Below are 23,960 nucleotides of genomic sequence, written 5' to 3'. Positions count from 1 at the left end.
TCCTGACAGCCGTAAAAGAGCCGAGTATGTGCATGTAGTCTTTTTTTTTTCTTATGCTGCTCTCATATCAGGCCTGCTCAGGAGCAGGAGACATCAAGCAGGGTAGCACAAAAGAGAGGGGGGATATTGCATAGCATACTGGTTTCAGTACACCTGGAAATGAAAAATTAGAAACCACTACAAAAGGTTCAACAATAATGCACATATTGTTAGTGTACATCCATTCTCATTCATGTCTTAATGCAAATTCTTCTGATTTTTCACCAACATAATGTAGTATAGCAGGCTAACAAATATGAGGTTTAGGGGTTTCGTAAATAATCAAAATGTGGATGAACTAATCCTACACTAAAAGTTGAAGCAATACAAAAATACAGTTAACTAAAATTACATTTGCGAAAACTGCCCTCTGTATCCAGCACAATAAGCTTAAAAAACAAACACATCCAGCTTTGCAAGCTCGGTATCTGGACCCCTCTGGGGGTAAGAACACACAGCGAGAGAACATCTCCATCTACAGCAGTGAATCGAGTGCACTGCCAAACCACCAGGGACAGCTGAGCGTGGTAACCACAGCATCCAGATATCCCGACTCGCTCTCCCCAGATCTGAGCACTCTCCATGGGCCACTGAGATTTTTAGAGGCCATGTCTGACTCCAAGCACTCCTGAAGGACAGGCCGCGAGCCTCTTCGCCATAATAAGCCAGTGATGAAGAGAACAGGGTACTAGACTTTCAATCTGGTCGCGCAGTGAAGATTTCCCTCTATGAGCACCTCTGAGCATCATTCCAGCCCAGAATTCCCAGTGTTTTCTGAGCTGTTTTCTAGCACTGGGGTTTGCAAGGTGAAATCGGGCTCCCGAGTGCTATAAATCTCAACCCCGCAGAGCAGGAGGTCACCGCTAACAGTGTTATTGCCTGTTTCAGACCGAGGAACCATTTGGTGCTGTTGTTTACTGGCAGAAGAGTAGTTTAGCTTCCTGCTGATGGAAGCACTTTAAAAACACAGCACTTAAAGCGAAACAAGCTCAGGTGCAGAAGAGTAAAAGACTGGGAAGCTCATTACTCATAACACTGAAAGTCCAGCATCAGGGTCAATGATGTTTATTTTTTGTCCTATCTATTAATTTATTCAAAAACGCTCATTACATGGACATTTTACCTTGAAAAATTGCTTTAAAAAGCATAATTTAAAAAAATAATTCAGAGGTTGGTACTCACATGTATTCAACGTGATGAAAATTTTATTATTTATTAAATAAACATACTTTTTACTTGATAGTTGCACAGCATTAAATTAAATTGAATACTGAAGGTTCAGCATCAGGGTCAATGAGTCAAAAGTTCATTACAAGTAGAATACAAAATACATTTAATAAAAATAAAAATCATTAAACGGACAGCATTACTGAAATAAACACACAAAAAAAAAATGCAACACTAAATGCTCCACTTTAAAAAGCATAATTTAAAAATGATTAAGATGTAGATACACACATGTATTAAACCGTAACAAAAATGTTATTATTTATTAAATAATCTTATTTTTTGCTTCATATTAATGACACATTAAATTAAATTGAATACTGAAGGTTCAGCATCAGGAACAATGGATCAAAAATATATTTAAAAAATGAATTTACTTAAAAAAAAAAATTATAATAATAATTAAATTGACAAAATTACTCAAACAAAAAAAGCTCCACTAAATCAATTCATGCACTGCAAAAATACTTTTTACCTTGAAAAAGTTAAAAAAGTAATGATTTAAAACCAATGATTAAGATGTGTATTCAAAATGTGATAAATTATTTATTAAATATGTTTTTCTTGATAGTTACACCACTTTTAATGAAACTTGACATTTATTTATTTAGTCCTATTAAATATGTTAAAAAATTATAAAAAAAAAAAATACAACACAAAATACATAAAAAAAACCCTCATTAAATTGACAAAATTATTTTAGCAAAATTATATATATATATATATATACACACACACATATATATATGAAATGTCTTTATCATGGACACTCTAATACATCACTGACCCATCAGCCCCAGTGGATAAAGACCATAATAACAAAAATAATCACTGGCATTGCAAACATTTACTCACTGAATGACTAAATTGCTTTATGTACACACAGCCAGCCTCACAAGCCAGCTAAGGGCATTGACATTTACAGAAGAGATGTATAGCACATACGTCGGTCATAATCAACGTAACTCCCTACAGACAGAGATTAACACAGTGAGAGTTCAGCATTAGAGTCTTTGAACTGGCAATAATTTAAAAAATATCATGAAACACCTGATGTGATTTCTATTTGTTTACTGACATTTATACAATGAAACCTCTCTGATCTGCAGGCATTCCTGCTTGGAAATATTTGGTCGGGTGGTTCAATTAGCCGAACGTTGTTAATTTTTAATGCACGCAAACTCGTGGAGGTCACGCAATGTCGTGCGTTTTTTCTTTGACTGTACTCTGCAATGCATATTCTGCTCCTCCAATTCCACCGCTCGTAGACATCAATCAAATTCGGCAGTTTCAATTATCCAGCAAATGGAATCTCATTTCTTTCATCATTTCTGATCCTGCCAACGGAATATCGCAGAGCATGCGTTCAAGGTGCTAATCAAACCCGGAAAACGCGGTCGCCGCTCGTCGCACGGTCGGTGAAGAAAATGAGCACCTCTGGATTTTACGTAAGCTTTACATTACAGACATCAATGCATACTAAATTCTGATGAATGTCACCTTAAACAGGTTGGGGAACAGATAACTTGCATTAAGAAAGATGACAGATTGGGAGACAGGCTGTCACTAGCGGTGAACAAGAACACAGGTTACGAAAAGTATTTGAGGTCGTCGTCTGTTTTCATCTGAAAAAATGTTTCATTATATAATTTATTTGGCATCTCTTTTCACTAAAATGCACAGTGCCAATGAGAAAGCAAGAGCGGCAGTGCGAGTGTGTGGCCGTTTTGCTGTTCTGATAAAATGGGTCGTGCTGAGCGATGCCTTCAGCGCCACTGACAGTTTCTCTAATCAGACATAACGGTATTATATCATATGCTGAGGACGGAGTCTATAATTAGAGCGCGTCTCTGTAATGGTTCTACACCACTGTCTCTCTGACATGCTTTATAACAAGCTCTGGCATTGCAGCGGCTGCTGCTGCCGAGAGAGAGGCTTCATCTATACTCACGCTTATCTGAGCGGCCATTACAAAGGATGTTTGGTCAAGGCATCTCATCTCATATAGACAGCAATAATAAAGAGCAGTATTAGCTGAGGCATTACAGATGCTTCTTAGCTGTATATATTATGGGTGTTTCTTTAGCTACGCTCTCAGAAAAACAGGTATAAAAGCTGCCACTGGGGAGTACCTTTTTAAAAGATACCAATATGTATGTATGTATGCATTTAGGTACTAATATGTACTTTTAACATGTAACTTTAATGTAGTAATGGGGGTTGGTAAATACATAATAACCATTAACACCGTGGAACAAATTACATTGCATTACATTGTAACATTGTACATAACATTAACATTGTGTGTTTATAGTATGTGTTACCCTTCTGTGCCTCGTGCCGCAGTGATTTAATATGCTGAGATATGTCGTTTATCCCACCGCGTCCGATATTAAAATTAGTGCGATACACTCTGCAAAAATTGGGGGCATTGTTTACATGGCTTCGAGACAAGAAATTAAATTCTTCTGTCCAGCTGTTGTTCCACGAATATTTTTTTTCTTCGCCGGAGCACCACTTGACTCTTCTCCTTCCATTTCTACCACCGATGGTAGATTCAACTTCCCAGTGCAACTGGGTTGTAGGTTGCCAGGTTGAGGTCACAAATGGTTTGAAATTTGTGTATTGTGTCGTTTGTGTGAGGTGAGGTTTCATACAAGAACTGGCAACTGTACAACGTTGGAATAAAATATTGATGTGATTATTCATATAACTAGATTTGGGCCATACAAATTGTATGTAAGAAATAACAAAACGGGAGGGGAGCGGGAGATGGGTGTGAAATACGGGAGACTCCCTGGAAAAATGGGAGTGTTGACAGGTATGGAGTGTACGCTGATACAAATTTTGTACAAGAACAGCAACAGAAATTGCTAATGCATTCACAAATCATTATGAATAAACTGCAGGTAACACATTGAATTGAAAATGACACTGAAAGACTGGTACCGCATTTTCATGTAAAACATACTCCAATAATTCTTATTTACAACTTTTTTTTTTACAGTGTTTAAAGTCATGTTTGATCCTGTGAACTTTCAAATTAAACTCTCCTAAAACACATTTTCACAATCTTGCTAGTTTGTCAAACAGCTAATGTTATGAACAAATGCCAATTCTGCCACATATCAAATTATGCACTTGTAGCATTATGTGCTATAAATTGTGTAACAGAAATTGCATTTTAAACATTTTTGGAATAAAATGGCAGACTTCATCTTTTTGATGCTAATTCATAGCTAGCGATGTATCCTGAGTACTAAATACACAGAGTTAAATTATAAGTTCAAACCTTCTGCACATTTTGGCAGTATTACAAACAATAAATAAATAAATAAATAAAATATTTACTTTGATTTTTCTTCTGCATATTACATTTCATATCAAGTTCTTCTCTGACAATGTTATCATCCTGGTAAACAAGTATACTATTATTTTAGATTGAGGAAAGGAGGTGTTGGGGCAGAAATGACACTGCAGTTGTTGTAATTACTGGGGGGAAACATATATTTTTTTACAAACATTGAACTAGTGTATTCACTATTTATTTCACTCTGTTTATACCATCAGAGTTGTATACAAATGGATAATAAATGTTTTTGAGATTTTGGGTCTGGCAAAAAAGTCTACAATAACAACAACAATAATAATAATAATATCATTAATAATAAATGTATTATTTATTTTATTTTTAACTATAATTTTGATATAGCCTTGGCAAGACAAGAATATATGGTTATTAGAAATGAGATTCAGATATTACACATACCAGTTAATCACATTCAGTATACCAAAAATAAATGATGAAGGCATGGTAAAAAAGTTTGAGATAATAAAAGTGCCTATAGGTGAAGTACCACCATTACATGAAACTGACATCTTCAGATGGACAGTCTCAAGGAACATTACGTTCAGGCTCATTCAAAGGTGCTGAGCGGGTCATACCTGCTTTATCACAGGACAGCTGCCTATCCATCTCCAGACTGCTCTAAACACATTACAGGCAATTGGGACTGAGGCCAGACACCTGCAGTGCAGGATCTCTGAGACAGCAGTCACACTTCCCACCACATTTCAAATGGAGCTTCTCTAAATTATAACGGCCTGCCTGACTCATCAGAGCTGAAAGTTTTGCTTAAAGCAAAAGGTTGCTGGTCTCTCTTTGTTAGGGCACTGCTATGCGCTTTTTTTAAGTCAAATGAGATTGCGTTCAGTTGCCTTAGCAAACAGCACTAATGGAAAACAATATATGAATGAAATTAAATCCCAACAATGATTCAGAGAATGACTCACTGCTGCTGTGCTGGTGTGTTCTTGTCTCAGTCTATTTCTGTGTACATCTATCCTGCTGTGCAGCTCTTGGGAGATGAACCAGAGTCCTGATTCACATCAAAGTCCAGAACAGACCCCCAGGACAGAACGCCGCAGAGCGCCCTAATCCCACAAAGACCACGCCGTCCTGCCTGTGTCCTGAACTTACGTTACTCGGTCCGTCTCAAAAAAACGATTTCATAGGGCCTTAATTTTTTGTTTTTGTTTTGTTTAACTTTTAATAAACTGCTGTTTAATATTGTGAGTTTCATGATTTAAATTAATTAGACATGCTTTTTGGTGAATACAATTTAATTTAACCATTAAAACAGAGTAGAAAAATTAAGGCAAGAAAAATTGGAAAAAATAAAATGGAATTTGGGAAAAAATAAAACAGATTTCATATGGCCCTAAACATGTATAAGACTAGTTTTACTCTGCAGCATTTGCACAGGTTGCTATAGCAACCCATTTAGCAACCTGCTTAAATTACTTAAACACCTTAGCAACCACATAGCAAAGTTCTGGTGACCACCTACACTTAAAAACCGATCGAAGCAACACACAATAACCCCTAAGAAAACCATAGAAACCATACAGGAACACTCTAAAAAACAATCTGAATACCTTCCCAATTACATAGCAACACCATGATAACCTCCATCACAATTTACCAAACGATGTATCACTGCACTAAAACTGGTCAAAAAAACTTTAGAAACCACATACTGCAGCAAAACCCTGGCAACCACCTACAACACCTTATCAGCCATAAAGCAAAGTACCTTAGCAACACCCTGGCAACCATTCAAGCATCACAGAGTTGCATTTCTTTAGAAAAGTCTAGTTTATTTGTAGAGCGATGAATTCAAACAAATGTACAAAGCTGCAGGAAGTGCCGCCTATGTGTCTAATGATGATTACATGAGTAAACACATCTGTAGTGAGGGGCTCTCCTCTCCAACCCTGCAGATTTGAAAACCAATTAGTCGCATACAAATGCATCTGCGAGTCTCAAAAGGAAAACGGTACAGGGATCCCCACCCAAATGTAAACACCCCCCTCGATTAAAGACGTCACCGTTCATTGGAACAGATGTCAACCTGCGCACACCAGAAGATCTCAATCAATTACCAGCCAACGGCGTCTGCAAGCGAGCATCATCAATTTCCTATTACGACATGCCACGGAGCTGTCAATCAAGACAAATTACTGCAGGAAATCACATGGCCTACCCAGAACACCTCTCACATCCAATTCCTCCCTACCGCTTGATCCGTTTTTATATTTTTTTTCCCTTTTCCTGTCTGTCACTAGTAATCGTAACTGCATTACACACTGTTTCTGAGCCACAATCCTTTGACACCATTTCAAATTGCAGCTCTACATTACTGTGTGACATAAACATAACCTTACTGTGACAGAGCAACCAAAGCTCAGTGGCTCCCACTAGACGTCAGCCTCTGACAGGATATGACATGGGCTCTCAGAAGGGGTGGAGCCTCTCTGGCTGATATTAAAAGCTGTCATCATGCCTTAATGTGGAGCATTGTTTATAGACAGTAATAAACAGCAGGGGTATAATCAGATGAAAATGAGTGTTTCCTGCTGTGGTCGATGTCACATTGAAAATGACAAGTACAAATTTCGAGGAGCTATACCCTGAAGGCCTGGCGTTCCACATGATATCAGCCGTCAAATATCTTCCCCCTCATTAATTACAGCCTCTCATGCACAAACAAACTTTTAAGAAAACTATGCAGCAAAAGAAACAGGAAGTAACAAGCTGTGGATTGATCTGCACAACGTTTACTTTCAAGTGAAGAGTACAAAATGTTGAGGACAAAAAAAAAATCAATATAATATAATATAATATAAAGATGCCCCCTCCCCCCCAAAAAAAATACAAATAAAAAAATAAAAATGTAAATATATATACACATACATACATACATACATACACACACACATACATATATATATATATATATATATATGTGTGTGTATGTATGTATGTATGTATATACACATTTACATTTAGTCATTTAGCAGACTCTTTTATCCAAAGCGACTTACAAATGAGGACAATAGAAGCAATGAAAACCAACAAAAGAGCAACAACATGCAAGTGCTATTACAAGTCTTGGTTAGCCTAACACAGTACACATAAAAAGTTTTTTTTTTTTTTTTTTTACAAGAAAAGCTAGCAGTTAGAGAATAAATATGCAATTGATGGAGGGTCAAATGTGTATTTTTTTTAAATAAAAAGAAGCCAGATAGATAAAATAAAATTAGAATAGAGAGTGCTAGAATTAGAGGGTCAAATAAAGATGGAAGAGATGAGTTTTTAGCCGTTTCTTGAAGATGGGTAAGGAAAATAACAACAAAATAAATGAACAATTTAAATAAATTAAATATTACACAATTATAAACATGAAAGCAACTATTTAAATAAACAAATAAATGCATATATAAATAAATACATACATAAATGCATACATACATGCATGCATGCATACATAAACCTTTTATTTTACAAAACTATCACATTCCCATAAATGAATGAGTAAATGAATGAATGAACAAATAAATAAATAAATATTTAATAACTATTTAAATGAATGAATGATTGAACGAATGAATGAATGAATGAATGAATGAATGAATGAATGAATGAATGAAAGGGCATATGGACTTTGCAGTAGATGATCCTTTCTGACAGAAATGATCTTGAACTGTATTGTTGAAGCCAGTAGATGTGTTACACAAGCAGGCTGGGCTTTAGATGGGATGCATTTTGAGTTCACCGTACTGACAGTCTAACACCAAAACATGCTATTAGGACGCTAAAACCCTCTTCAAAAAGTTGTGCCTCTGAATCCATCTCCTTTAAAATGCTAAATTACATAAACGAGTTAACTTCCTAATGTTCTAACAACTAAACCACAAACCACCAAAAACTGGCTAAATCATTCTATAAAACATTCAAAACACCTTAGCAACCACACTGCCTCGGCATTCTGGTGGCAAGTTTTGCACTGACAAAAACCACTTACATTTTCTTCAGAAAGTGTAAAAAATGTGTCCTTCTACTTAATTAAGGTCAGAACTAAGAATCTTGCAAGATGCACTTAACCTGACGCACACAACCTGAACTGAGGCTACGTGTTGTGAACAGTTAAGCAAATAAAGCAAATACTGATGTGAGAGTCAATAACGGCCTCACTTTTCACAGTTAGTTTCCTATATAATACACTGGACATAATATTATATCAGCTGTTCTATAGTAAACAAATATATAATTGTGTTAAGTACATTTTGCTGCAATATTACAACATAGCTTATAAAAAAACCCAGCAAGGGATGAAAACATCTTGATATTATAAGGGAAAAATAATCAATGAACTCATAATAAAAGCGAATGTTAAGGCACTCACGGAAAAAAAAAAAAAAAACACCAATGCATACATACAGTATATAATATAGACGCATTGCACAAAGCACAAGTTCCTAAGGCTAGTTTTACACAATAAGGTGAGCAGGCTCTCTGAAACACCATCTGTTCTGATTTCACTTCTGAGAGCTCTTCACTTTCATGTAGGTGTCTGCTTGGGTATAACAGCTCAGCCTGCCTGTGCTACGGCAAGCCCATCTGCACACACACACACACACACACACACACACAGATATAGGCATACAGAGAGACAGGTAATTATAAGTAAGCAATGAGGAACCTTTTGTAGATCACAAGTGAAATGAGAAGTGAAATCAGCATGCACTTCCTCTGCGCTAGCTGCAATGTCTCATTTGGCCGCCCACTCCCTCTCTGAGCCTGCAACCAACGCAGCGGCTCAGCGGAGGAGGTGAGGGCAGCACTCGGAGAGAGGAACAACTTCACAAAAAAAAAAAAAAAACTAATTTATACTTTTGTCTTCATATACTGTTTACACTCCAACTAAAGCACTTAACCATTAAAAGCACACTCCATTATGGTGCAAAAGTCAATATATATGGAAAATGTTTTTTTTTTTTATTTTTATTTTTTTCCCCTCTAAGAATCTCTGTATCGGCATGGCTGATAATGCATGAAATTTTAACTTTCCGTTTTAATACTGACAAAATCATTTCCAAATTGTAGCAAATGGAAATACCCAAAAATGTATTCAGTTATATTTATTCATATTAGTTATGTATAATAATTAAATATAATTAGATAAAATTATATTTACAAATGAAATTCAGCAAAATGCTTTTTGCTATTCTGCATGATTTATATTTGTTCAATTATATTAAATTATAAGCCACAAATTTAAGCCACCCATACAGGTAAATGTTCAATAAGCTGATAAAAAAAAGTGACAACAAAGGGATTTGTAGGATCAGAACGAATCAGACAATTTCAGATTCGATCAGAACATCGAAACATGAGGAGCCAAAATTCCAGAGAGGCCCCAAGAAAACAGGACAACGTCATAAATCAGATTCCTAGCTCCAACCGTCTGAAGACAGCCTAACCAACAAGCCTCTTTCACAGAACAGCTCGCAACATTAAGACAAAATAATACTTATTGATAAGTACAATGCCGGAAGGAGATCGTCAAATTTGGGACAAGTAATCAAGACTGATGGTCAAAGAGATGGCCATCATATGCGTATAATGCTGGAAATCACGAGCTTCCTTAGATTGACTTTTTTCCCCACAAGACAAAGACTGAGACTGAAATTCTTTAGGAGACCTTTTAACCTCTCTCTGGTCTTCACCAAACATGTCCCTATGTCCTACATAGAACTACACAGAGACTCTCTTTTTCATATGCACATAAAATCATCCTAAAAGGACATTGCTAGGCATAACACTATATTATGTATGTAACCACACATTAGACTATCATGTTTTAAGCACATATTATGTATGTCTTTTTAATAACTATTGAATGACTTTAAGGATTATTTGTGTTTGGTATGTATGAGTTTGACAATTCTAGCTTGAAACGTTTCTTCCAATTGATTCTTTGTCAAATGTATCATATTCTGGTTATAGAAATCACATCCAAAAGTATACTTTGCAAGAGTTTGAATTCAGACCATGTGACTGATAACATGCTGATTTATGATGGAAGGAACAACCCTAGCTAAGATAATAGCCTATCTAATTGGTCAAGACACCAGATGGGATGTGTCCAGAAGCAGAGTTTAAAAACTCAGGACACCATCAAATCTTCCCTTCTCCCTTCTCGCCACCGCGTTTTGACGCTGCTTTTTAGCGCTCTTTGAGCGTGCTCTGGCCTACAGGCCAGTTGCTACTTAACACCACGATGAGAAGAAAAACCACCTAGTCTCGTTACACCCTTTCTTTCTTTTATTTTAGTTTATTTTCCGTTGCGAGTTTCATGTTCTCAGTTTAAGTTTTATCGCCACGCCTTGTCTCCAAGTTCAACTCGAGCCTGTGACTGCCTCAAAACTTCAACCAGACCAACTCCGCATCCTCAGCCAACGCCCAAGACATCACTTCAACGACTACTGAACTTCCAGCCAATCAGCACTTGGGAAACCCATTTTCCTGCAACGACGACGACGCCAAAAGGGCATCCCTGTAACACAAAGGCAACGCAAGCAAGTAACCTCCAGATTCTAACTGAGCTGGTGCATTTAATATAAATTTTAGCCTCATTGAGAAACTCCATACGAGGGTTAATTAAGTGACTGATGGTTATTCAGGTCTATGCAATAGCACATATTGCTATAAACTTGGGATTTCAAATTATCATTATCTAAACTCATCCTTTCTTTCTTTCTGCAACGTGTGAATGCATGTGTTCATGTGATAGATTATAGTTTATTAATAAGCACAAATGTTTTCAATATTGTAAAAATACAAATAAATTATTTATTTATTAGAAACATTATAATAGAATTTCTGATTTCTGAAAATTCAGCTTTGCCATCACAGAAATAAATTACAGTTCAAAATATATTTTAAACCGAATATAGAAATAAGTTTTAAATTACAAAAAATTTACAAATAAATGAACTTTGAAATGGAATGAAATGGAATAAATGAAATGGACTGATGGATAATAATAATAACGATGATAATAATAATAATAAAAAAATAAAAAATAAACATTTTGACCTGTAGTGTACAAAGATTTAACATTTTTGATGGCTTAATACAATAATATTTATTTATTTATGTATTTGTTTGTTTGTTTATTTATTTATTTTTGCTAATGGAGTTTTTGAGAACAAGTTTCGGAGTTGTAATACTCACTGATGTTTTCTATAATAGACGGGTTCATTTCACTTTCTCACATGCAGTTTTAGGAAGCAAAAATAAATAAATAAATAAATAAAACTCGGGCAGTATCCTTTCAAAAGGCACAAAGATGTACCTTTTAGCCAGTGACAGCTTTGTACTTTTTTTCCTCTTAAGAGTATACAGACTATATTCTTCAAATTTGATTTAATCTATTACAAAGTTACCAGCCAACTGTTTTTATTTATATGGCAAAGCCAATTTGAAGTCACATTTGTTCATTTTGTACCAGTCTCATCCTTCCTTCTACAATCAGTTTAGACAGTTGTGCAGTCTCTTGGAAATGTAACTGCCACATTCGTCCCATCTTCCCTCTCCTGCACCCTCCTCCATTTCCCCGTCCTTCCTCAATATTCTAAGAGGCCTCCAAGGTCACGGCAGAGCTGCTTGACGGCATGTCTCGTCACATTACTGAACATACCCACTCATCACAACACTTGAAATATGAATCATTATCCAAAGATGTACGGTAATTATTACTAAGGAGGTGGTATTTTTAGCTGGTAATTAGCCACTTGTCCTAGCGAGAGCCCAGCATGATGCTTATCTATCAAGGTGGGAGAGAGAGAGAGATGACGGAGGGAGAGAGGAAGAAATTACTGTCATTGGATGCAACGTGTCAAAACAACATCATGTCACATTTCCAATGTTATTCACTGACGCTCAACAAAAAGCACATGGATGGATTTTTTTATGAGCTTAAGTTAGAAATTACTATATTAAAATCCCATTAAAGCAATTACACGATTATGTCAACCATTTATCATCTGTTCTGTGAAGAATTTCTCAGGGACGGATTTGCCATATCACCGCACGCCACTATCTTTAGCGATGACTGTAGAAACTCTGTTGAATAAACATTTACGGATGTATATGTGTATGTGTAGAAGCGAGTGTGTAAGCGAAAGTCACGCAGGAGTGTGTCTGCAAGTGTTGTTTGTATTAGCGGATCTATTTGTGAAGATGTCACTTATCACACACTGCAAACATCTTGAGAACAGACATGCTGTTTTTAAGCTTTTCAGTCAGATGAGGTTAACTGCTCATATTGTGTGGAGATTGACTAATGGTTTTATGTTTGGTGCCACAAAGACTCAAAAAATATGTGTAAGACGAATAATGCAGTAATTTCAAAAGTAACTTTTTTTTTTTTTTTTTAATAAACTTCTCTGGCCTGAGCAAAACTCAAGAGTTTTTTTTTGTTTTTTTCGTTTTCCCAAAAGTATTGTTTATACATTGTAGAAAAACACATTAAAATATAATAATGATAATAATAATAATAATAATAATAATAATAGTAGTAGTTTTAGTAGCAATTAAAATGTCTATGGAAATCATTACTTTCAAAAAGTCTTTAAGTCTTTAAAATTGTAAACATATGCAACACTTTTTCATGAAGAACAATTGAAGGGGACAATATATTTTAAAATGGACTGATGGATAATAATAATAATACTAATACTAATACTACTACTACTACTACTACTACTACTAATAATAATAATAATAATAATAATAATAAACACAAATAAACACATTATTAGTAGTATACATATGTTAACTAAAATATTTAATTAATTAATTCTTATATAATTAATCATATAAATAAATAACTAAATATATAAATAACCTTAAACAAAAAAATATTAGAATTGGTATAGAATTTATTTAGATTTTTATTTTGTAACTAATTAAATATATCATAATTAAATATAAATATTTAATAATGATAATAATACATTTATAATTAAATATAAATAAATAACTAATTATGTAAATAACCTTAAAAATAGACAGACGGACAGACAAAGATAGACAGACAGACAGACAGACAGACAGACAGACAGACAGACAGACAGACAGATAGATAGATAGATAGATAGATAGATAGATAGATAGATAGATAGATAGATAGAATAAATTGAATTTTTTTTTATTTTAGGTGATGAGTTTAAGTGCTTGTTTAAGTGCTTTAAGTGCAAAAATTGGTGTATAATCAATTCTCTAAAAATTAAAATAGAGTACATATAAAATCATGAACTTTTAACATGGATGCATCACACATTGTCAAGCTGTAAACGAACCTCAGACCCCAAGTAGAACATGAGGGTTAATAAATCCCACAAACACATCTAAAATACAAAGCACCTCTCACAGTGTTCTGTCTGGCCTGGCAGTGGGAAAGAGGGGCAATTCGACGCATTTGGCGAGGTCTGTAGACAGAGGGGTTCTCAAAAGGTTGGTGTGTTTACAAGCAGAAAACATGCTGCTCCCCAGCAAGCCGCAGCAGCATGAGGGCTTCTGTGTTTCCCTCAAAATAAACAACCAAACTCAGACACAAAACATTCACACAGATGTTTGAGGTCACCGTGCCTTTTGGCGAACTCACATTACTTTGTCACTCTGTTTTCAGCGGGAGGCCGAAAACAGAGATGGAGTGAAAGCAGAAGACAGACAGATGTGAAGTGGAAAGTGAGGGTGAAGAGCAGGTGAAGCAGACAGTAGTTGTGTTGAAGGGCATGACTTGTGCTATCTCACGGCTCCCCATTAACCTGCTGGGAATCTATGTGTGTGTGCTGGAGTCTGATAAGCATACACAAGCTACATTAATATGCCACACATATAACATAGGTGAGAAGCTCTGTTCGGACTAACTCCACTTTATTGTAGAGAAGTAAAGGATTAATTATGGCTAGAGTGAGTCTTAAACCAGCAAGCCCAGCTACATTTTTAAGTCAAGTTGGACCTAAAGCCTAGGCCTGTTGGTTGGCACACACTCAACACACTGCCAAAAATATCATGTGTCTCATAAGAGTTTGAATCTGACTTGCTAAATGGTGTCCTGGTATCCTGAAAAATAACATGGACAGTCATATCTATGGCCTAGTGTTTACTATACACATTTTGGTACACTGAGCTGTGTTGCTCATGTGTATATATATATATATATATATATATTATTTCCAGTTAGTCATTTTAGTGCATCATCTTATTTAGTTTATTTCAGTTTTATTTCAATTAATACAAATGTTTTAATAGATCTATTTTATCTATTGACTGAATTATTGATATTTTTGGTTGGCAAATAAATAAAGAAATAAATGGTGAAAAGACATAAATAAAACTGGTGAATTAATAATAAAATTAATTATGTATTTATTCATAAAAAATAAGTAACTAATATTATGTATTTGTTTATTAAAATATTTTTGTTCAATAAATTGTGAATTATTTCATAAATAAATAAATAAATGAATGATTGAATGAATATTACAAACTTGTTTTATGTGTCAAATAATGTTTTATGAAAGTAAATTCAATATTCTACATTATTTTTTCATCAGTGTTGCAGTGTTACATGCTTTAGATAATTAAACAGTAATGGGAAATATCATAATGTAAATAGGGATAGAAGCTGACCATCCCACGATAACAATCGCTACAAGGCTGTTTTCTGTACACCAGCATCCATAAATAAGGGTTAAGGCAGGTTAAGAATAATTCAGCATAATTAACAAGCAAAAATCCTCAAAAGAGCGGCCCAGAGTGTGGAGGTCAGGTGGAAGAGTAGAGCAAGGTACAAGCGTTCCTGCCTTCCGGCTGTAACTTTACCCGCTCAACAAAAACCTATTCACCCTTCCCCTCTCGCCACCCTTCACGCCTCACCTCTAACCGCTCCATATTTCAGACGTAATTTGGCACACGGGGATAAAATTATCCTTGTGTTCTGAAGCAGCAACAGTGAAAGGGCAGAGAACAGATAATTGTTAACAAATCTGACTTGCGTAGAGTGTGTTTTTCCTGGCCCGCTGCGTTCAGTGAGCGCCATCGTGCCGATCTCCAGAAAATCTGTCTACGCTTTGGCAGTCGCCCCAGAGCAAGCATCTGTCAAAACAAACGCTTCTCGTGTTGGCAATAAATAAATGAAAGAATAAATGAATAAATGAATAGATAACACAAGGGGGGGAAGACAGACACATCAGAGACGGAAGCGAAAGAGTGATCTAATGTCATCATTTAGCAGAGGACGTCAAAGAATTAAGGAAGAGCGAACGATTGAGTCCTGTCAGATTAAGCGCAATGACAGAATTAGTGCAACAAATGAGTGATGTCACAACATGTTTTAAAGGGGTCATATGACGTTGCTAAAAAGAACATTATTTGGTGTAATGCAATGTGTTTATGCGGTTTAAGATTCAAAAACACATTATTTTCCACATACGGTACATTATTGTTGCTCCTCTATGCCCCGTCTTTCTAAACCGCGCCGATTTTTACAAAGCTCATCGTTATGAGAAGTGAGGCATGCTCTGATTGGCCAGCTATCCAGTGTGTTGTGATTGGCCGAATACCTCAAGCGTGAGATGGAAATGTTACGCCCCTTACCATGTTGTGATGCCGTGTCCTGGCGCGACGATACAAAAACAATAAAGCCCACTATAAACGAGGCATTTGTTCCGTCCAGTTGGGACATGATTACTGATTATAATGACTTATACTGTCTTTTTATGCGTCGCGTTGCATCCCGCCGCGTAAACATTACCATGTCTGCATTTGTGAACGGAGAAACGACAAACAACAAGCACTACTCTACACAGCTCAAAACTCGTGTTTGAATAGTCAGTGGCAAATTCTTTGAATATGAAAACATACATACAGGCTGTGAGTCAGAAGCGCCAGACTGTCCTTGCAAAATTGGAATTGCCCCACTTTATAGAAACAGCCTTTGTGCACAGCTGGCAGGCTACTCCCAGGTTCAGGAAATAGTCCTCCGTTAAAATACGCTGCACACACTCGAATATTTGGGTTTAACTGTTCTGGAACAGTGTTGTAAATACATCTTAACCATTGATTTCTAGTTGTGTCCTCTTTAGGAATCCCAAACAAAGTAGTTTCGCTTTCACAACGAAACACAGCGTCTCCACGATATGGCGCCGGTGGCAGCAACAATACTACAGCAAGAATAAAAATTATGCCCCCTTTCTTTGCTTATATATTTGGGCGGTGTTTTGCAAATCTCCCCACACCGTGACGTAGACATGCGGGGCGTGTTTGAATGAGCCGTTTTAGGTGGGTGTGGTCGAGTCTTAACTTTTATAAAGAATATCTCTTTGGGTTTGAGACTAGTCTTTGCAACTTCAGGGATCTTATCTATGCACAAACAGCTTGTAACATTCCAAAGAGAAAGGAAACTTGAAATGTCATCATATGACCCCTTTAATGAAAATGTCTGAACACAGCCTGTTAACTGCCTGAAAAATTAAGAAAAATTATATGCACGACTAGATTTTTTCACTTCATGAAAATCACCCATGCAAGAGTTCATGTTCTGATTTTTTTTTTTTTTAATGTTACAAAGTCAAAAGAACCCATCCAAGTCTCTATATCTTCAACGATAAACAAGTTAAATGGGGTCAAAAGATTAGATTTTTTTATTTATTTATTTTTGAATTATATATTGTTTGTTTTGTTAGTTATAGCATCCTTAATATTACATATATATATATATATATATATATATATATATATTTATTATTTATTTATTTATTTTTTCACACTGCCATAGCCAGGAGGAAGAAGAAGAAATTTTTTTTTTTTCCCAAGGAAAATTTAAAGCATGCTACCATCTTTGTGAATAATGTATTAAGATATCGCAGACCCTTTACAGCACCAGACTCCTCTGAGTCATTACACAGTGCGGGCAAGGATCCTCTTTTGATCCAGTTAGAAATTCTATAAAACACATTAGTTAATATTAATCATTTGTCTGTCTGAAGCGTGCCGTTTAAAGCGCTCGTCCCAGAAGAATTAGCATTTCATGGCTAAGCAAAGCTGTGTGGAAAATTTTAAGTGAACACTTGTGATATCAAATTCAGGGTAGCATCTACTTTCATTATGTATACATGCCGAAATGACCCAAATGAGTAGATTACACACAAAACACAACAAAACCTAAAACACACACGCACACAGTCAAACTCTGTAGGCAGTGAAGTGACAGTTCAGAGAACAGGCAAAAAGGTTACGCTTCAGACAACCAGTTTAAGGCCTGTTTCTTGCCTCAAACGTTTAGTCATTTACATATATGATGCCTTTAGGCCATTTGAACTTGCTGAGGAAATGTGTCCTATCTCTGCTCCCCATGAATATAGTATTGATTTAGTCGGATGTTAGGTTTAACTGTCTGAATATGACCGACTTCACTTCATCTGCTGTTATCATCCTAAAAGCCCTTCCTGCTTAATCAAGTTCTGCTCATTTTAGACGCAATTACAGAAAATGTGTACTCTGTTCTTTAAGAAAATGATCATTTGAACAAAATGGTTCTATTGCAATGGGTTAAGCTAAGGATTTTTATGTCAGTGTGACCCGAACTGGAAAAATCCTGCTGGTTTCAGAAGAACGACAGACAGTAAGACAGGTTATGAATTAAATAGATTGAGGAGTAGATATTTAGTCGATTTTTTTTTTTTTCTGCTGACCTACAGGTCCATGATAAAGTATTATGTAAATAATGGAGAAAAGGAGGAATAAATAAATAAATAAAAACATTATTGAACTTACCCACACTCTTAAAAATGAAGGTTCTTTATTGGCATTGGTGGTTCCATGAATAACCTTTAAAATCTATGGAACCTTTCCATTGGACAAAGTTATTTATTTTTTTTTCACACTGCCATAGCCAGGAGGAAGAAGAAGAAATTTTTTTTTTTTCCCAAGGAAAATTTAAAGCATGCTACCATCTTTGTGAATAATGTATTAAGATATCGCAGACCCTTTACAGCACCAGACTCCTCTGAGTCATTACACAGTGCGGGCAAGGATCCTCTTTTGATCCAGTTAGAAATTCTATAAAACACATTAGTTAATATTAATCATTTGTCTGTCTGAAGCGTGCGTTTAAAGCGCTCGTCCCAGAAGAATTAGCATTTCATGGCTAAGCAAAGCTGTGTGGAAAATTTTAAGTGAACACTTGTGATATCAAATTCAGGGTAGCATCTACTTTCATTATGTATACATGCCGAAATGACCCAAATGAGTAGATTACACACAAAACACAACAAAACCTAAAACACACACGCACACAGTCAAACTCTGTAGGCAGTGAAGTGACAGTTCAGAGAACAGGCAAAAAGGTTACGCTTCAGACAACCAGTTTAAGGCCTGTTTCTTGCCTCAAACGTTTAGTCATTTACATATATGATGCCTTTAGGCCATTTGAACTTGCTGAGGAAATGTGTCCTATCTCTGCTCCCCATGAATATAGTATTGATTTAGTCGGATGTTAGGTTTAACTGTCTGAATATGACCGACTTCACTTCATCTGCTGTTATCATCCTAAAAGCCCTTCCTGCTTAATCAAGTTCTGCTCATTTTAGACGCAATTACAGAAAATGTGTACTCTGTTCTTTAAGAAAATGATCATTTGAACAAAATGGTTCTATTGCAATGGGTTAAGCTAAGGATTTTTATGTCAGTGTGACCCGAACTGGAAAAATCCTGCTGGTTTCAGAAGAACGACAGACAGTAAGACAGGTTATGAATTAAATAGATTGAGGAGTAGATATTTAGTCGATTTTTTTTTTTTTCTGCTGACCTACAGGTCCATGATAAAGTATTATGTAAATAATGGAGAAAAGGAGGAATAAATAAATAAATAAAAACATTATTGAACTTACCCACACTCTTAAAAATGAAGGTTCTTTATTGGCATTGGTGGTTCCATGAATAACCTTTAAAATCTATGGAACCTTTCCATTGGACAAAGTTATTTATTTTTTTTATAGTGAAAAAAAAAAAAAAAAAAAAAAAGGTTCTTTAGATGATTGAAATGTAAAAACCTCAATTTGGAACCTTTATTTTTAAGAGCGCATGTTCAAGTGTGGATAAAAAAAAAAAAGGAAGAAAGAATATTTATTTATTTATTTGTATGCATGTATCATCTATCTATCTATTATAAATAAAGGGCTGACAATATTCTGGGGGTCATGAAAAATTGGTGAATATACTAAAAAATGCTGGTGCTGGCTGGAAACTTAAAAGCTAAAAATATTTTATATTCAAACCATTTTGAGATAATTATACAACCATGACATTTTTTTACTACCCACAAAAACATCACAATTAATTCAGAAATGTAAACGCCTGAATTAATTTTTCGAAATTCAGAAACTTAAAACACATTCAGTAAATACCCAGCTTAGACTGAGTAGTATATTTGATAACTGGTTGTTTCATTAACACTTTCTTTTGTTTGTTTGGGTTATGTATATTGAGAATAATGTCAACTGCCAAAATCTTGCCAAATCTGCCAACATCACTCAAAACACTGTTGATTTGCACTAGAGTCTATTTGTTATCTCTTCAGCTTGCCAGAACTTGAACTGACCTCATCAAACTATGTAAGATCTAGTTATTTATAGATCAAAAGTCCAAGTTTAAGAGCTCAAGATCTGCTCAAGAAGTTCAGAGAACACAATCATAATAGCTTTCAATAGCTCAAATGGTGAAGCTCCATTCAATGCTCCCCAGAAAAACACAGACCCAGGAACCTTGTCTTATTCCATTCACTAGCAGACAATACATATATAAAATGCTACATACTTTGACCATCAGGCATTTCAGCACTGGACAGCTCTTACCTAGAAGAGAGAAAACAGAAAAGAATGAGTCCATATAATTCAGACACCAGACTTCATCTGTACAAGAAAAGACACAGAAGAGCAGTGGAGATGGTGCAAAAAGTCTCCTCTTAATTACGAGTCCATCACAGCCAAAGACCCGTTTGACATGTAGCAGAAAAAAGGATTAAAGAAGAATTAATCTCGCTGATCATTTCCCTGACCGGGAGTGTGACGGCGTGTTAATAAATGTGGACTCCTGAGAGGCGGCGGCCCCCGAGTCACTCTGAACGAGAGAGGTCACTCCTCCGTTTCATACCCATTCGTCACGTCTCGCCACTGGCTCAGGTGTGCCAGCGTCGCGCAGATGTCTGCTGAGTAAGACTGATATCGGAGATTCGCCAGTCAGCTAGCTGTGAAGTAGAATACGCGCGGACAGCAGGTCGGGGACGCGAGCGCGACGGGACATGATTAAGGCGGAGGTGAGAAGTGTAAGGGTCTGCTAGACACCAATGATAGATAGAGACCGCAGGACTGTGATGGCAACATGGAGCTTAGAGCCTTGCAAGTTCTGTTCTAAGACAGACATGACTGGAGATTGTTTTGAGACAATTGTAAACTTCCATAAAGGTATAGAGTATGTGTTTCTTCATTTACAAGGAATTTTATTGGTGCAATTGTCCACTAATAATGTCCCACAATGTACTGACATGCATCACATTTTTTCAGCAAATCTCAGGTTATGTTTTGTGGTGAAAATTATTTATTTTTATAATTATTTATTATTGTTTTTGCATCCATAAATAAACACAATTTCATAATATTTTCACACCTTTTTCACAATTTTCCAAAATTACAGTCTGACACATAATGACACACTCTGTTCACATTTACTTTTTTTTTTTTTCTTAATTTTTTTCTTTATCACACATCACATCTCATATTTTATCATTACTGTCCCCTTGGTAACAAAGAACATGATATTATATATATATAATAAGAATTCCAAGAATATTTATAGAAGAATAACTTATATAACAAACAAAAATATGAATTGATAGATTTGACTTTAAAGCATGTATTCCATATCTATCTATCCATCTATCTATCTATCTATCTATCTATCTATCTATCTATCTATCTATCTATCTATCTATCTATCTATCTATCTATCTATCTATCCATCTATTCATCTACAAAGATTTAATCGCTGTCACGCACACACAATCACACACACATTCACACTTTCACAAACTCATTCTATAAACAAAGGCATTTTAAAATAATCGAAATTAAATAAATGAAGACAAACAAACAAACAAACAAATAAATTGCAAGAATACATTGATATGACCCTTACATAACAAACAAACAAACAAACAAACAAACAAATAAATAAATAAATATTCTACTTCCATAAAGTGAAACGTCCAGCAAAGTCCAACCTGACCAAGCACAATTGCAAGGAAATTTCAAATGACCCTGAAGTCCTTGATTCATTGGTTTAGGTGTGTTTAATTAGGGTTAGATCTAAACTCTGCAGTATAGTGGCCCTCCAGGAGCAGTTTTGGATTGCCCTTCTCTATTTGGCATTCACACTGACAGCAATTTTGTGGCTGAGTACGAACATGTACCAGCAAACAACAGCACAGAGATTTAATCGCTGTCATTGTGAAAGCCTCTTGTGAATGTAACATTGTTCTCATCTTTCTAAGCAGCAGGTTTCAAGTAAAATAATTTACCGTCTCCTGGGTGTAAGACTCATTCTCGCATTCACATCACTGGTGCGTGTTCACTGCGGAAATTTGAGGACTAGATTATAAATGGACCATTGGATGATCCATCTCTAAAACCGCTCGTTTCTAAGCCTCCAAGAGTGATGACTGATGTCTTCTGCTCCATTTGCCCCAGTAGGGTCACACAGAAAAAATGACACTTTTCTAAAAAGGGCCACAGATGTTGCCTCTCTGTATCCAACAACGTTATCACCGGCCAAATGTAGGCCACTGATAAAAGAGCACGACAGTAACGTCTAGTCAGAACATAAACTTGACTGGAGGAGAGATACATATCAGAAGCTCAAGTGAAGTTCGGGTCTCTCATCCAAGATAAAAATCAAGGACTTTATCTTGAACATGAGACCAGCTGTCTTTATTCATCACATATGGTTCTTTGGCCAGTAATGCTAATGCTAAAGCTAATGTTGTTTTCCCTCAAAAAATATGTGAAAAGAATGGTGATTTCTAATTTAATAAGACTTATTTATGTAGAGTTATTTAGAAAATGTTCAAAATGATTTCCTAATAGTTGTTTCTGAGGTATGTCAGCATATTAAAAACTAAATGCAACTAAATGCTAATGACAACTAGGCCTAAAATAACTGCTTTTTCAAACAAGACATGAATAAAGTCTGCCAAATGAATAAAATGCACATAAGCCCAGCCATCTTCATTCATCAAATGTTTATCTTAAAGAAGGGGCGCAGGAAGTGGGGGTGCTGAAGGTGCTGCAGCACCCCCTGTTTTTTTTTCTGTGGGCAACTGTTTAATTGTTGGGAATATTAAAAAAAAAATCTGAGTGTCTATTTAAGTGCAAACAGCCATGTTGTTGGCAGAGGCTATTTACACTAACTCCACCCACAAACGTATGATTGCGATAGTCAAATTTGAAAAAGACGGTCATCAGTTGTCAGATTCAGTGGCGCAGATAGTAAAGCGTATGTCATGCTACTTTTGACACGATCGACCGGGGTTCGATTCTGCCTTTTGCCCCTTTTTAAATTTCAAATCACATCAGAAAAGCATTTATTTTTTAATAAAAATGAAGGAAATAATCAAAAAGTTGAACAAAGTATCGGGTAGGGTTAGGGTAGGTGTATAGGGAGGGCTTTTGTCCCAATAAGGTGGCATCCATTTAATAATTTGAAACAAAATTAAAAAATTACACTCAATAAGTTATTGCATACTATTTTATAATGTATTACAATACAGAGGTGCAGATAATTGCCACTATTTGCAATAAGTAATGTTTTTCTCTAATAATGTTTTTCGCCACAATTAATCATACCCTTTTATTCAATATTTGCAATAAGTAATTAGCAGTAATTTTAACATAGAATAAATAGAATCTAAAGCTATTTGCACCGTGTAAATAGCATATCACTAAAGAATACTGCTATTTTCACTTAGTGTAAATAGCCTCTATCGCGGTTAGGGCTAAATGTAACTAAATGCTAACAAGTTATTTTCTTTGTAAGTTGCTTTGAATAAAGTTTTCAGTTTAATGAAAAGTAAAAAATAAATAAAAAATTCAAAAAGCTATTTGAGCTCATGCACAACTGCCGTCTCCAACAACACTAATTCGACTCAAATCCAAGTTTATTCCCAGCTCCAGAGGTGTGACGATGAGCGTCCTAACATTTCGATTCTGTATGCAAGGTCATGTCT

The 23,960-nt window shown here is 35.7% G+C and overlaps 1 protein-coding gene across 8 annotated transcripts in view; it reads right to left on the bottom strand.

Annotated features, from left to right (window-relative positions):
- Window positions 1–23,960, bottom strand: part of cadm2a (cell adhesion molecule 2a) — a 423,456-nt gene that overhangs the window by 273,527 nt on the left and 125,969 nt on the right. For 2 of the 8 annotated variants that reach the window (XM_058788808.1, XM_058788805.1), the window contains one exon: window positions 20,498–20,535. The exons of the other annotated variants lie outside the window; for them this stretch is intronic. The gene's annotated coding sequence lies outside the window, so the exon portion shown is untranslated. The remainder of the gene's footprint in view (window positions 1–20,497; window positions 20,536–23,960) is intronic. 8 annotated transcript variants of the gene reach the window in all.

Source organism: Onychostoma macrolepis, chromosome 10 (assembly GCF_012432095.1).
Source record: "Onychostoma macrolepis isolate SWU-2019 chromosome 10, ASM1243209v1, whole genome shotgun sequence".
Taxonomy (NCBI): domain Eukaryota; kingdom Metazoa; phylum Chordata; class Actinopteri; order Cypriniformes; family Cyprinidae; genus Onychostoma; species Onychostoma macrolepis.
The sequence above is the reverse complement of the archived record's forward strand: the minus strand, read 5'-3'. Positions and strand labels throughout refer to the sequence as shown.